The sequence below is a fragment of the Eriocheir sinensis genome, unplaced genomic scaffold (assembly GCF_024679095.1).
Source record: "Eriocheir sinensis breed Jianghai 21 unplaced genomic scaffold, ASM2467909v1 Scaffold183, whole genome shotgun sequence".
In the NCBI taxonomy this organism is placed as follows: Eukaryota; Metazoa; Arthropoda; class Malacostraca; order Decapoda; family Varunidae; genus Eriocheir; species Eriocheir sinensis.
This window is the reverse complement of record NW_026111217.1, coordinates 348686-357481: the sequence shown is the minus strand read 5'-3', so window position 1 is coordinate 357481 and position 8796 is coordinate 348686.

The window sequence follows — 8796 nt, the reverse complement described above, 5'->3', positions numbered from 1 at the left end:
GCCACTGCATTGTACTGTTACTGTGTGTGTTTCTGCGTAGGTTCCTATTCTCAGGCTCTCTCGGCTCTCACAGCAACGCTTTTCAAAGGCCACAAATGATATAAGTCGAGTTCTCGTGAGTGTTTTTTCATATTCCTTGTGCCGACGCCTTGTTAAACTATCCCTAAGCTCATCAAACTACCCATGGAAATACTAATACAACCTCCACGAAAGCCTTATCAAATGTGTGTGTGTAATCCCAGAAATGTTTGAAAATATGGGCATAAAACATTCATCTAACAATGCGAGGGAGACTAAGACCCATATTCTCAAACATTTCGGGGCTTACACACCCACTTTTGATAGGGCTTTCGTAGAGGCTGTTATTTCCATGGGTAGTTTTATGAGCCAAGTGGTAGGTTGACAAGGCTTCTGCACCATGAACGTAAACACTCGCCTAGCCTCCTTTGTAACCTTGGAAACTACTTGTGAGACAGCCAAAAGTGTCTGAGAGAATACGAGACTTTGCAAACCTCATCAGTAGACCAAAAAAATGCATAAAATACAAAAATATAATAAACGGAGCCCACCGCGTCTCATTTCCATATAAATTCAATCCACACAATCTTAAACGGCGATAATTCCACTCGTATATCCGATTAGTTTAGTGCGGCTCATTCATATGGAAGCCGGACAGACCGAGGCAATGTTTATGACGGCGGCGGCGGCGATGAGGGGAGTGGGGCAGGTGGGCGACGGTGAAGGAGGAGGAAGAGGAAGTAGAGTGGGAGAAGGAGGAGGAATATCAGTGGAAGAGGGATGAAGGTGGTGGAAGAAGAAGGGAGACAGAGAAGGTAGAAGAGAAGGAAGAGATGGAGGATAGGAGGAGGAGGAGGAGGAGGAATACATAGGAAGAACAGACACCAGAAGACCTGTCTGTCCATGACACATACGAAAAAAGGTCAGTAAACATTGTATGTAGTTGATTCTTAAAACATTATAAAAGCTAGTATTTAATTGGACTCCTCACGATGGGGTGAGGTGTAGTTTCAGGGGTTACAGGTAGAGGCTCGATCCTCGTTTACCTTCGGTACGGGTGTACGCTCTAGTATCCTGTTAACCTTACTGTTCCCACACCTCACTCATCAGATGTATGTTGCGTACATTAAGTTTTTTCTTTACTCTGTTGTTAACTTACGCTACTTGTAATCTAAGCTGTGAGGGAAAATAACATGACTTCAGGTTGTAATCGTGCTGCAGTGTGCCTGGAACATACGGAAAAGGGAGTAGGAGGGCGAGGAGGAGGAGGAGGAGGAGGAGGATCTGTGAAATAAAGGAGATAAGAAGAAAATAAAAGTACAGGAGGAAGAACAGGAAAGGAAAGAAGAGGAGAAGGAAGATCAGAGGGAAGAAGATGGAAAAAGACAAAATTATAAGAGGAGGAGGAGGAGGAGGAGGAGGAAACATGGACGGGCAGGCAGCAGAAAGCCTGTTGGCTCATTACAAGGCTGCCTGCTTTCAGTGATTTAATCAATCCGTCAGCCACGGGAGAAGTTTGCGGGAAGGATTAAAGCACTTATGTACTTTTTTTTTTTTTTACAGCGAAGGACACAGTTCAAGGGCGTAAAGAAAAATATAAAAAAGCCCGCTATTCACTGCTCCTGAATAGAGATCAAAGGAGTGTCCAAAAGAGAGGTCAATTTCGGGAGGAGAGGTGTCCTGATACCCTCCTCTTGAAAGAGTTCAAGTCGTAGGCAGGAGGAAATACAGATGAAGGAAGATTATTCCAGAGTTTACCAGCGTGAGGGATGAAAGAGTGAAGATGCTGGTTGACTCTTGCATAATGGGTTTGGACAGTATAGGGATGAGCATGAGTAGAAAGACGTGTGCAGCGGGGCCGCGGGAGTGGGGGAGGCATGCAGTTAGCAAGTTCAGAAGGGCAGTCAGCAAGAAAATATCGACAGAAGATAGAGAGGCAACATGGCGGCGGAATTTGAGAGGTAGAAGACTATCAGTATGAGGAGGAGAGCTGATGAGAGCCTTTGACTCCACTCTGTAAAGGAGAGCTGTGCGAGTGCACCCCCCACCCATGAGATGCATACTCCATACGAGGGCGGACAAGGCTCCTGTAAATGGATAGCAACTGTGCGGGGGAGAAGAACTGGCGGAGACGGTACAGAACGCCCAGCCTAGAGGAAGCTGATTTAGTAAGAGATGAGATATGAAGTTTCCAGTTGAGATTTTGAGTTAAGGATAGACCGAGAATGTTTAGTGTTGAAGAAGCTGATAGCTGAGTGTTGTCGAAGAATAGGGGATAGTTGTCTGGAAGATTGTGTCAAGTGGATAGGTGGGGAAACTGTGTTTTTGAGGCGTTGAAGGACACCAGGTTCCTCTTGCCCCAATCGGAAATAATAGTAAGGTCTGAGGCTAAGCGTTCTGCTGCCTCCAGCCTTGAATCGTTAAGTTCCTGTGGAGTGGGTCTTCTATTAAAAGAAGTTGAGTAATGCAGAGTGGAGTCATCGGCGTAAGAATGGATAGGACAGTTCGTTTTGGAAAGAAAATCATCAATGAACAACAGAAAGAGTGAGAGATAGGACAGAACCCTGTGGGACACCACTGTTAATAGGTTTAGGGGAAGAACAGTGACCGTCCACCACAGCAGAAATAGAACGGTCAGAAATGAAACTGGAGATAAAGGTACAGAGAGAAGGATAGAAACCGTAGGAGGGTAGTTTGGAAAGCAAAGATTTGTGCCAGACCCTATCAAAAGCTTTTGATATGTCCAGCGCAATAGCAAAGGTTTCACCGAAACGGCTAAGAGAGGATGACCAAGAGTCAGTTGGAAGGCAAGGAGATCACCAGTAGAACGCCCCTTGCGGAACCCATACTGGCGATCAGATAGAAGGTTAGAAGTGGAAAGGTGCTTTTGAATCTTCCGGTTAACGATTGATTCAAAAGCTTTAGATAGACAGGAAAGTAAAGCTATAGGGCGGTAGTTTGAGGGACTGGAACGGTCACCCTTCTTAGGCACAGGCTGTACAAAGGCATACTTCCAGCAGGAAGGAAAGGTAGATGTTGATAGGCAGAGACGAAAGAGTTTGACCAGGCAGGGTGTCAGCACGGAAGCACAGTTTTTAAGGACAACAGGAGGCACTCCATCAGGTCCATAAGCCTTCTGAGAGTTGAGGCCAGAGAGGGCATAGAAAACATCATTTGGAAGAATTTTAATAACATGCATAAAGGAGTCAGAGGGGGGATGAGTAGGAGGAATATCCCCAGAATCGTCCAGGGTGGAGGTCTTACAGAAAGCTTGAGCGGAGAGTTCAGCCTTAGAGACGGATGAGACGGCAGTGCTGCCGTTAGGGTTAAGGAGAGGAGGGAAAGAGGAAGAAGTGAAATTGGAGGAGATATTTTTGGCTAGATGCCAGAAGTCACGGGAAGAATTAGAAGAAGCAAGATGTTGACATTTTCTATTGATAAAAGAAGTTTTGGTAAGTCGGAGAATAGATTTGGCACGATTCCGGGCTGAAATGTATAGATCAAAGTTAGTGGGAGTTCGAAGGTTCTAGAACCTTTTGTGAGCTGCCTCACTATCTTTAATAGCACGAGAACAAGCATGATTAAACCAAGACTTTTTAGCATGAGGAGTAGAGAAAGTACGTGGAATGTATGCCTCCATTCCAGAGACAATCACCTCTGTGATGCGCAGAGCACACACAGAGGGGTCTCTATCCTGGAAGCAGTAATCATTCTACGGGAAATCGGAAAAGTACATCCTCAGGTCGTCCCACCGAGCTGAAGCAAAATGCCAGAAGCATCGCCTCCTTGGTGGGTCCAGAGGATGTAAAGGAGCGATAGGACAGGATACAGAAATAAGGTTATGATCGGAGGAGCCCAACGGAGAGAACAGTTTGACAGAGTAAGCAGAAGGATTAGAGGTAAGGAAGAGGTCTAGAAAGTTGGCCCTGTCTCCAAGACGGTCGGGAATACGTGTAGGGTGCTGAACTAACTGCTCTAGGTCGTTGAGGAGAGCAAAGTTGTAGGTTTGTTCACCAGGCTGGTCAGTGAAAGAGGATGAAAGCCAAAGCTGGTGGTGAACATTGAAACCTCCCAAGATGGAAATTTCAGCGAAGGGAGAGTGAGTCAAGATGTGCTCCACTTTAGAGTTCAAATAGTCAAAAAAATTTACATAGTTAGTAGAGTTAGGTGAGAGATAAACAGCACAGATGTATTTAGTAATAGAATGACAATGAAGTGTTACCCAGATGGTGGAAAATTCTGAAGAGTCATTTCACTCCCGTTGCAGCAAAGTGCCGATCAATGTGTTTCTTGAAGGAGTCGATTGTCTCTGCGCTAACTACTTCTACAGGAAGGTTGTTCCAGTGGCGAACAACTCTATTCGAGAAATAACTCCTGCTGATGTCGGTATTGCTTTTCTTGAATTGTTTTTCCATTGTTTCTTGTCCTCTGGTTAGTTTGTAGCGTGAAGAGTTTGGAGTGATCAACAATGCTGAACTTTTGCTAAGGAGGAGGAGGAACAAAAGGAAGAATTAGGACCAGAAAGATAAAACAAATGAGACAAATAGGAAGTGTGTAGTGGCGGGCGACGGACGGCACTCGTGGGAACGGCGGCCCGCACCTCAACCCTGCCGGCAACGTGACCAGCGGACTACCTGACGCCGCTACAGGAAGGGCCGCTGAGGGACGATGATGATGACCAGTGCTTTCCTGCTGCATCCTCGTCGTCCTCCTCCTTCTCCTTCTGTCCTGTGTTGTTGTGTTGTACCTACATATCGGACACTATCACCATCACCATCATCACCACAAACCACCACCACCATCATTAAAACAGGAAGGGCCGCTGAGGGACGATGATGATGACCAGTGCTTTCCTGCTGCATCCTCGTCGTCCTGTCCTGTCCTGTGTTGTTGTGTTGTGCTGTGTTGTGTTGTGTTGTGTTGTGTTGTGCTTACATATTGGACACTATCACCATCACCATTGTCGTCACCATCACAAACCACCACCTTCATCAAAACAGCCAAAACATTATAGTCTTTTTGTTTCTGTTTTGCGACGAAAGTTGCCCAAAACAAACAAATATTGCTGTTGGTAAAATAGTTAATGCCTTTCAATCTTCTTATTTATTTTTTGTTGTGTGGGGAAAATTACGAAAAAAAAAAGATTACCGCTGGAAAAATAGTTGATACATTTTAATCCTCATGTTCTTTTTGTATGGGGGGGAAATTACCGCGGAAGGATACCTTGATGTTGTTGTTGTTGCTGTTGTTATAGTTACAAGCAGTGTTGCCAAATACATACTAAAAAACACAGAATAGGAGGGAAATCTATAACCCTGTCAGTAGAGAAACGTTAACGTGCGCGACATTCAACCACATAACATAACATAACACAGCATAACAAAAAATAACACAGCATAACATGTGATAACCGAACCTAACATAATCTAACATAACGTAAGATAACCTAACCTAACATCACATAGCATAACATAACATAACACAACATAACACAGCATACATACCAACGCCGCAACGCCACATTACTTATATACTTCCAGCACCTTTTTGACAGCCTCGAATTTACCCCCCCACCACCACCACCACCATTATTACCTTCACCTCCATCACCCCAATACAGTCCGTTCACCCAGTACCATTAATAGGGTCAACGCCACCACCACCACCACCACCACTACTACTACTACTACTCCACTTCGTATAATTGGCGCAAATAACATCACTTCATCACCAAAACCATCACCATCACCAACACTACAATCATCACCACCACCACTACAATCACCATCACCACCACCATCACCACTTACCTTCCCGCATCACCACCACCACCACCACCACCCTCTTCTCCAACACAGAGGGAAAATTGGGAGGATAAGTTAATCGCTTTTCCTCCTCCTCCTCCTTTCCCTCCTTCTCTTCCTATTATTCCTCTTATTCCACCCTTCCATTATTGTCTCTCTCTCTCTCTCTCTCTCTCTCTCTCTCTCTCTCTCTCTCTCTCTCTCTCTCTCTCTCTCTCTCTCTCTCTCTCTCTCTCTCTCTCTCTCTCTCTCTCTCTCTCTCTCTCTCTCTCTCACACCCGACCTCTGCTGAGAGAAGGACGTGACCTCACCCCGCTGCGCTCCACAACCTCGCTTGCCCTGTGTTTTCGTCGTGCTCTTGGGATTGCGTTTGCTTTCACGTGCGTTTGTGTGTTCTCGCTTGTGGACCTTGTGTGTTGCCTGTGATTTCCCGACACGTGTTTGGTGTGTGTTCGCTTGTGGTTTCTGCCTGTGGTTGCCTCTGTGATTTGTGTTTCCGGTGTTTTTGCGTGTGATCTGGCTGTTTCCGGGTGTTCTGCGTGGGTTTCAGAGTGATTCAAGTGTGTTGTGTTTCCGGTGTTTTTGCGTGTGATTTGGCTGCTTCTAAGTGTACTGCGTGGGTTTCAGAGTGTTTTGAGTGTGCTGTTTTGTTTCCGGTGTTTTTGCGTGTGATTTGGCTGTTTTCGAGTGTTCTGCGTTTCGAGTGTGTTGTGTTTCCAGTGCTTTTGCGTGTGATTTGGCTGTTTATAGTGCTCTGCGTGGGTTTCAGAGTGCTTTGAGTGTGCTGTTGTATTTCCGGTGTTTTTGCGAGTGACTTGAGGGTGTTTAGTCGTGCTTGTGCTTGGGTTTCTGAGTGTTTCGTGTGTCCCGAGTGTGACTTTGTGTTCCCGAGTGTCTCACGCGTGATTTGGGTGTGTCGACAACCCACCCTTTTAATTACCTAAGGATTCAATGTGCTCCTCCTCACTACACCCTCTTTAAATCCCCTAGAGGATTAACACTTCCTACACCTCTTTCCCTCACCTCACCTAAGCCCCCCCCACCCTCGCTCACCTCACATCCCTTTTGCTCCTCCTCATCCCCTAGAGGATTAGCCCTTCCGTCTCCTCCCTCACCTCCACATATTTCTAAGCCCTCCCCCCCTCACTCACCTTACCTCACATACTATTTACCCATCCCTTAACCCACCTTACCTCGCCTCTTTCTTAACCTTTCTTGTTCTCACACACCTCACTCACCTCACATCTCTTCCTACTCCTCGTCTCTCCCACTTACCTCCTTTCCCAAACTCCCTCTCACTCATCTCACCTATTTCCTAACCCTCCTTGATCTCACACACCTCACTCACCGCCTCCCTTTCCCCCTCTTTACTCACCTCACATCCCTTCCTACTCCTCCTCTCTCCCACCTCACCTATTTCCTAACCCTCCTTGATCTCACACACCTCACTCACCGCCTCCCTTTCCCCCTCTTTACTCACCTCACATCCCTTCCTACTCCTCCTCTCTCCCACCTCACCTATTTCCTAACCCTCCTTGATCTCACACACCTCACTAACGCCTCTCTTTCCCCCTCTTTACTCACCTCACATCCCTTCCTACTCCTCCTCTTTCCCACCTCACCTATTTCCTAACCCTCCTTGATCTCACACACCTCTCTTTCCCCCTGTTTACTCACCTCACATCCCTTCCTACTCCTCCTCTCTCTCACTTTTCCTCCATTACTAAACTACCTCTCACACACCTCACCCCCTTTCCTAATCCCCTTCACTCTGTGTTTTTATCTCTTTCATTTCAGCTAAGATGGCGCCTAAGAAGTGCAGTACTTGTAACGGTAGCTTCTCAGCTCACTTTTTTACAGGGCGTTCTGCTGTCTGTCGACTGTGTCTCTCCAGGCAGCATCTCGAGACAAGACTGCAGGAGCAGGAAGAGAAGATGGAAGAAGGCCAGAATAAAATAATAGAGCTTTCTCTCACCAGGCAGCATCTCGAGACAAGACTGCAGGAGCAAGAAGAGAAGATGGAAGCAGGTCAGAATAAAATAATAGAGCTTTCTCGCAGTGTTCCCTCCTTGCAGGAATTCATCCAGGCTAACGTTGCTGTGGTGCCAAACCCTTCTCCAACCGCCCCCTTGCCCTCAGCGGTACCGTCGACACCAGCGGACAACACCACGCAACGGGAGGATGCTAGTGGCACCGACCATGATGGTTTCACCGTCGTGAATGGAGGAGCCAAACCAGCCAGACAAGCGATTTATCCTGTTCATTGCTTCAACAGGTTTGCCATTCTGGAGGAGGAGGATGAGCAGGAGAGCACCTTCCTGGTGGGTGACTCCATGATTCGCCAGCAGGTCGTTGAGTTCTGCGGCAGAGTTCCTCGTCGAAGACGGAACTATTGCTATCCTGGTGCTGGGATCGACGACATAACTGCTGCTCTTGAGGAGATCTCCCCCCAGGCTACTAATGATTCACTGTTTGTCATTCACACAGGTACGAACGACGTCAACACGACCCGGTCTGAGGAACTCCTGGAGAAGTACCGTAGGCTCATCCAGCAGTATAAGTCTAAATCCCCTAACATTTTGATTTCAGGAGTTCTACCACGGACTTGGGCGGAGAGCGACTTTTTCAGTAAGGCCTTCAGCCTAAACAACCGCTTACAGACTCTTTGTAGGGAGCTTGACGTGGAGTTCCTAAACGCATGGGACAATTTCTATGGACAAAATGAGCTCTTCCACAGGGACGGATTGCACCTTTCTCCCATCGGGGCAGCCAGACTCGGAAGGCGTGTCATCCGAGCAAAAAACGAGTCACGGCCACGTCCCTCCACCCCGCCCGTGTAAATAGACGCCGTGCATCGCAACAAACCCGTAACCGTGATCCCGCAAGTACCACCACCTCTATTACCAAGCCTCTAGATAACTTAAAAATCCTTAGTTTCAATGCGCGTAGCCTAAGAAACAAATTTGATGAACTG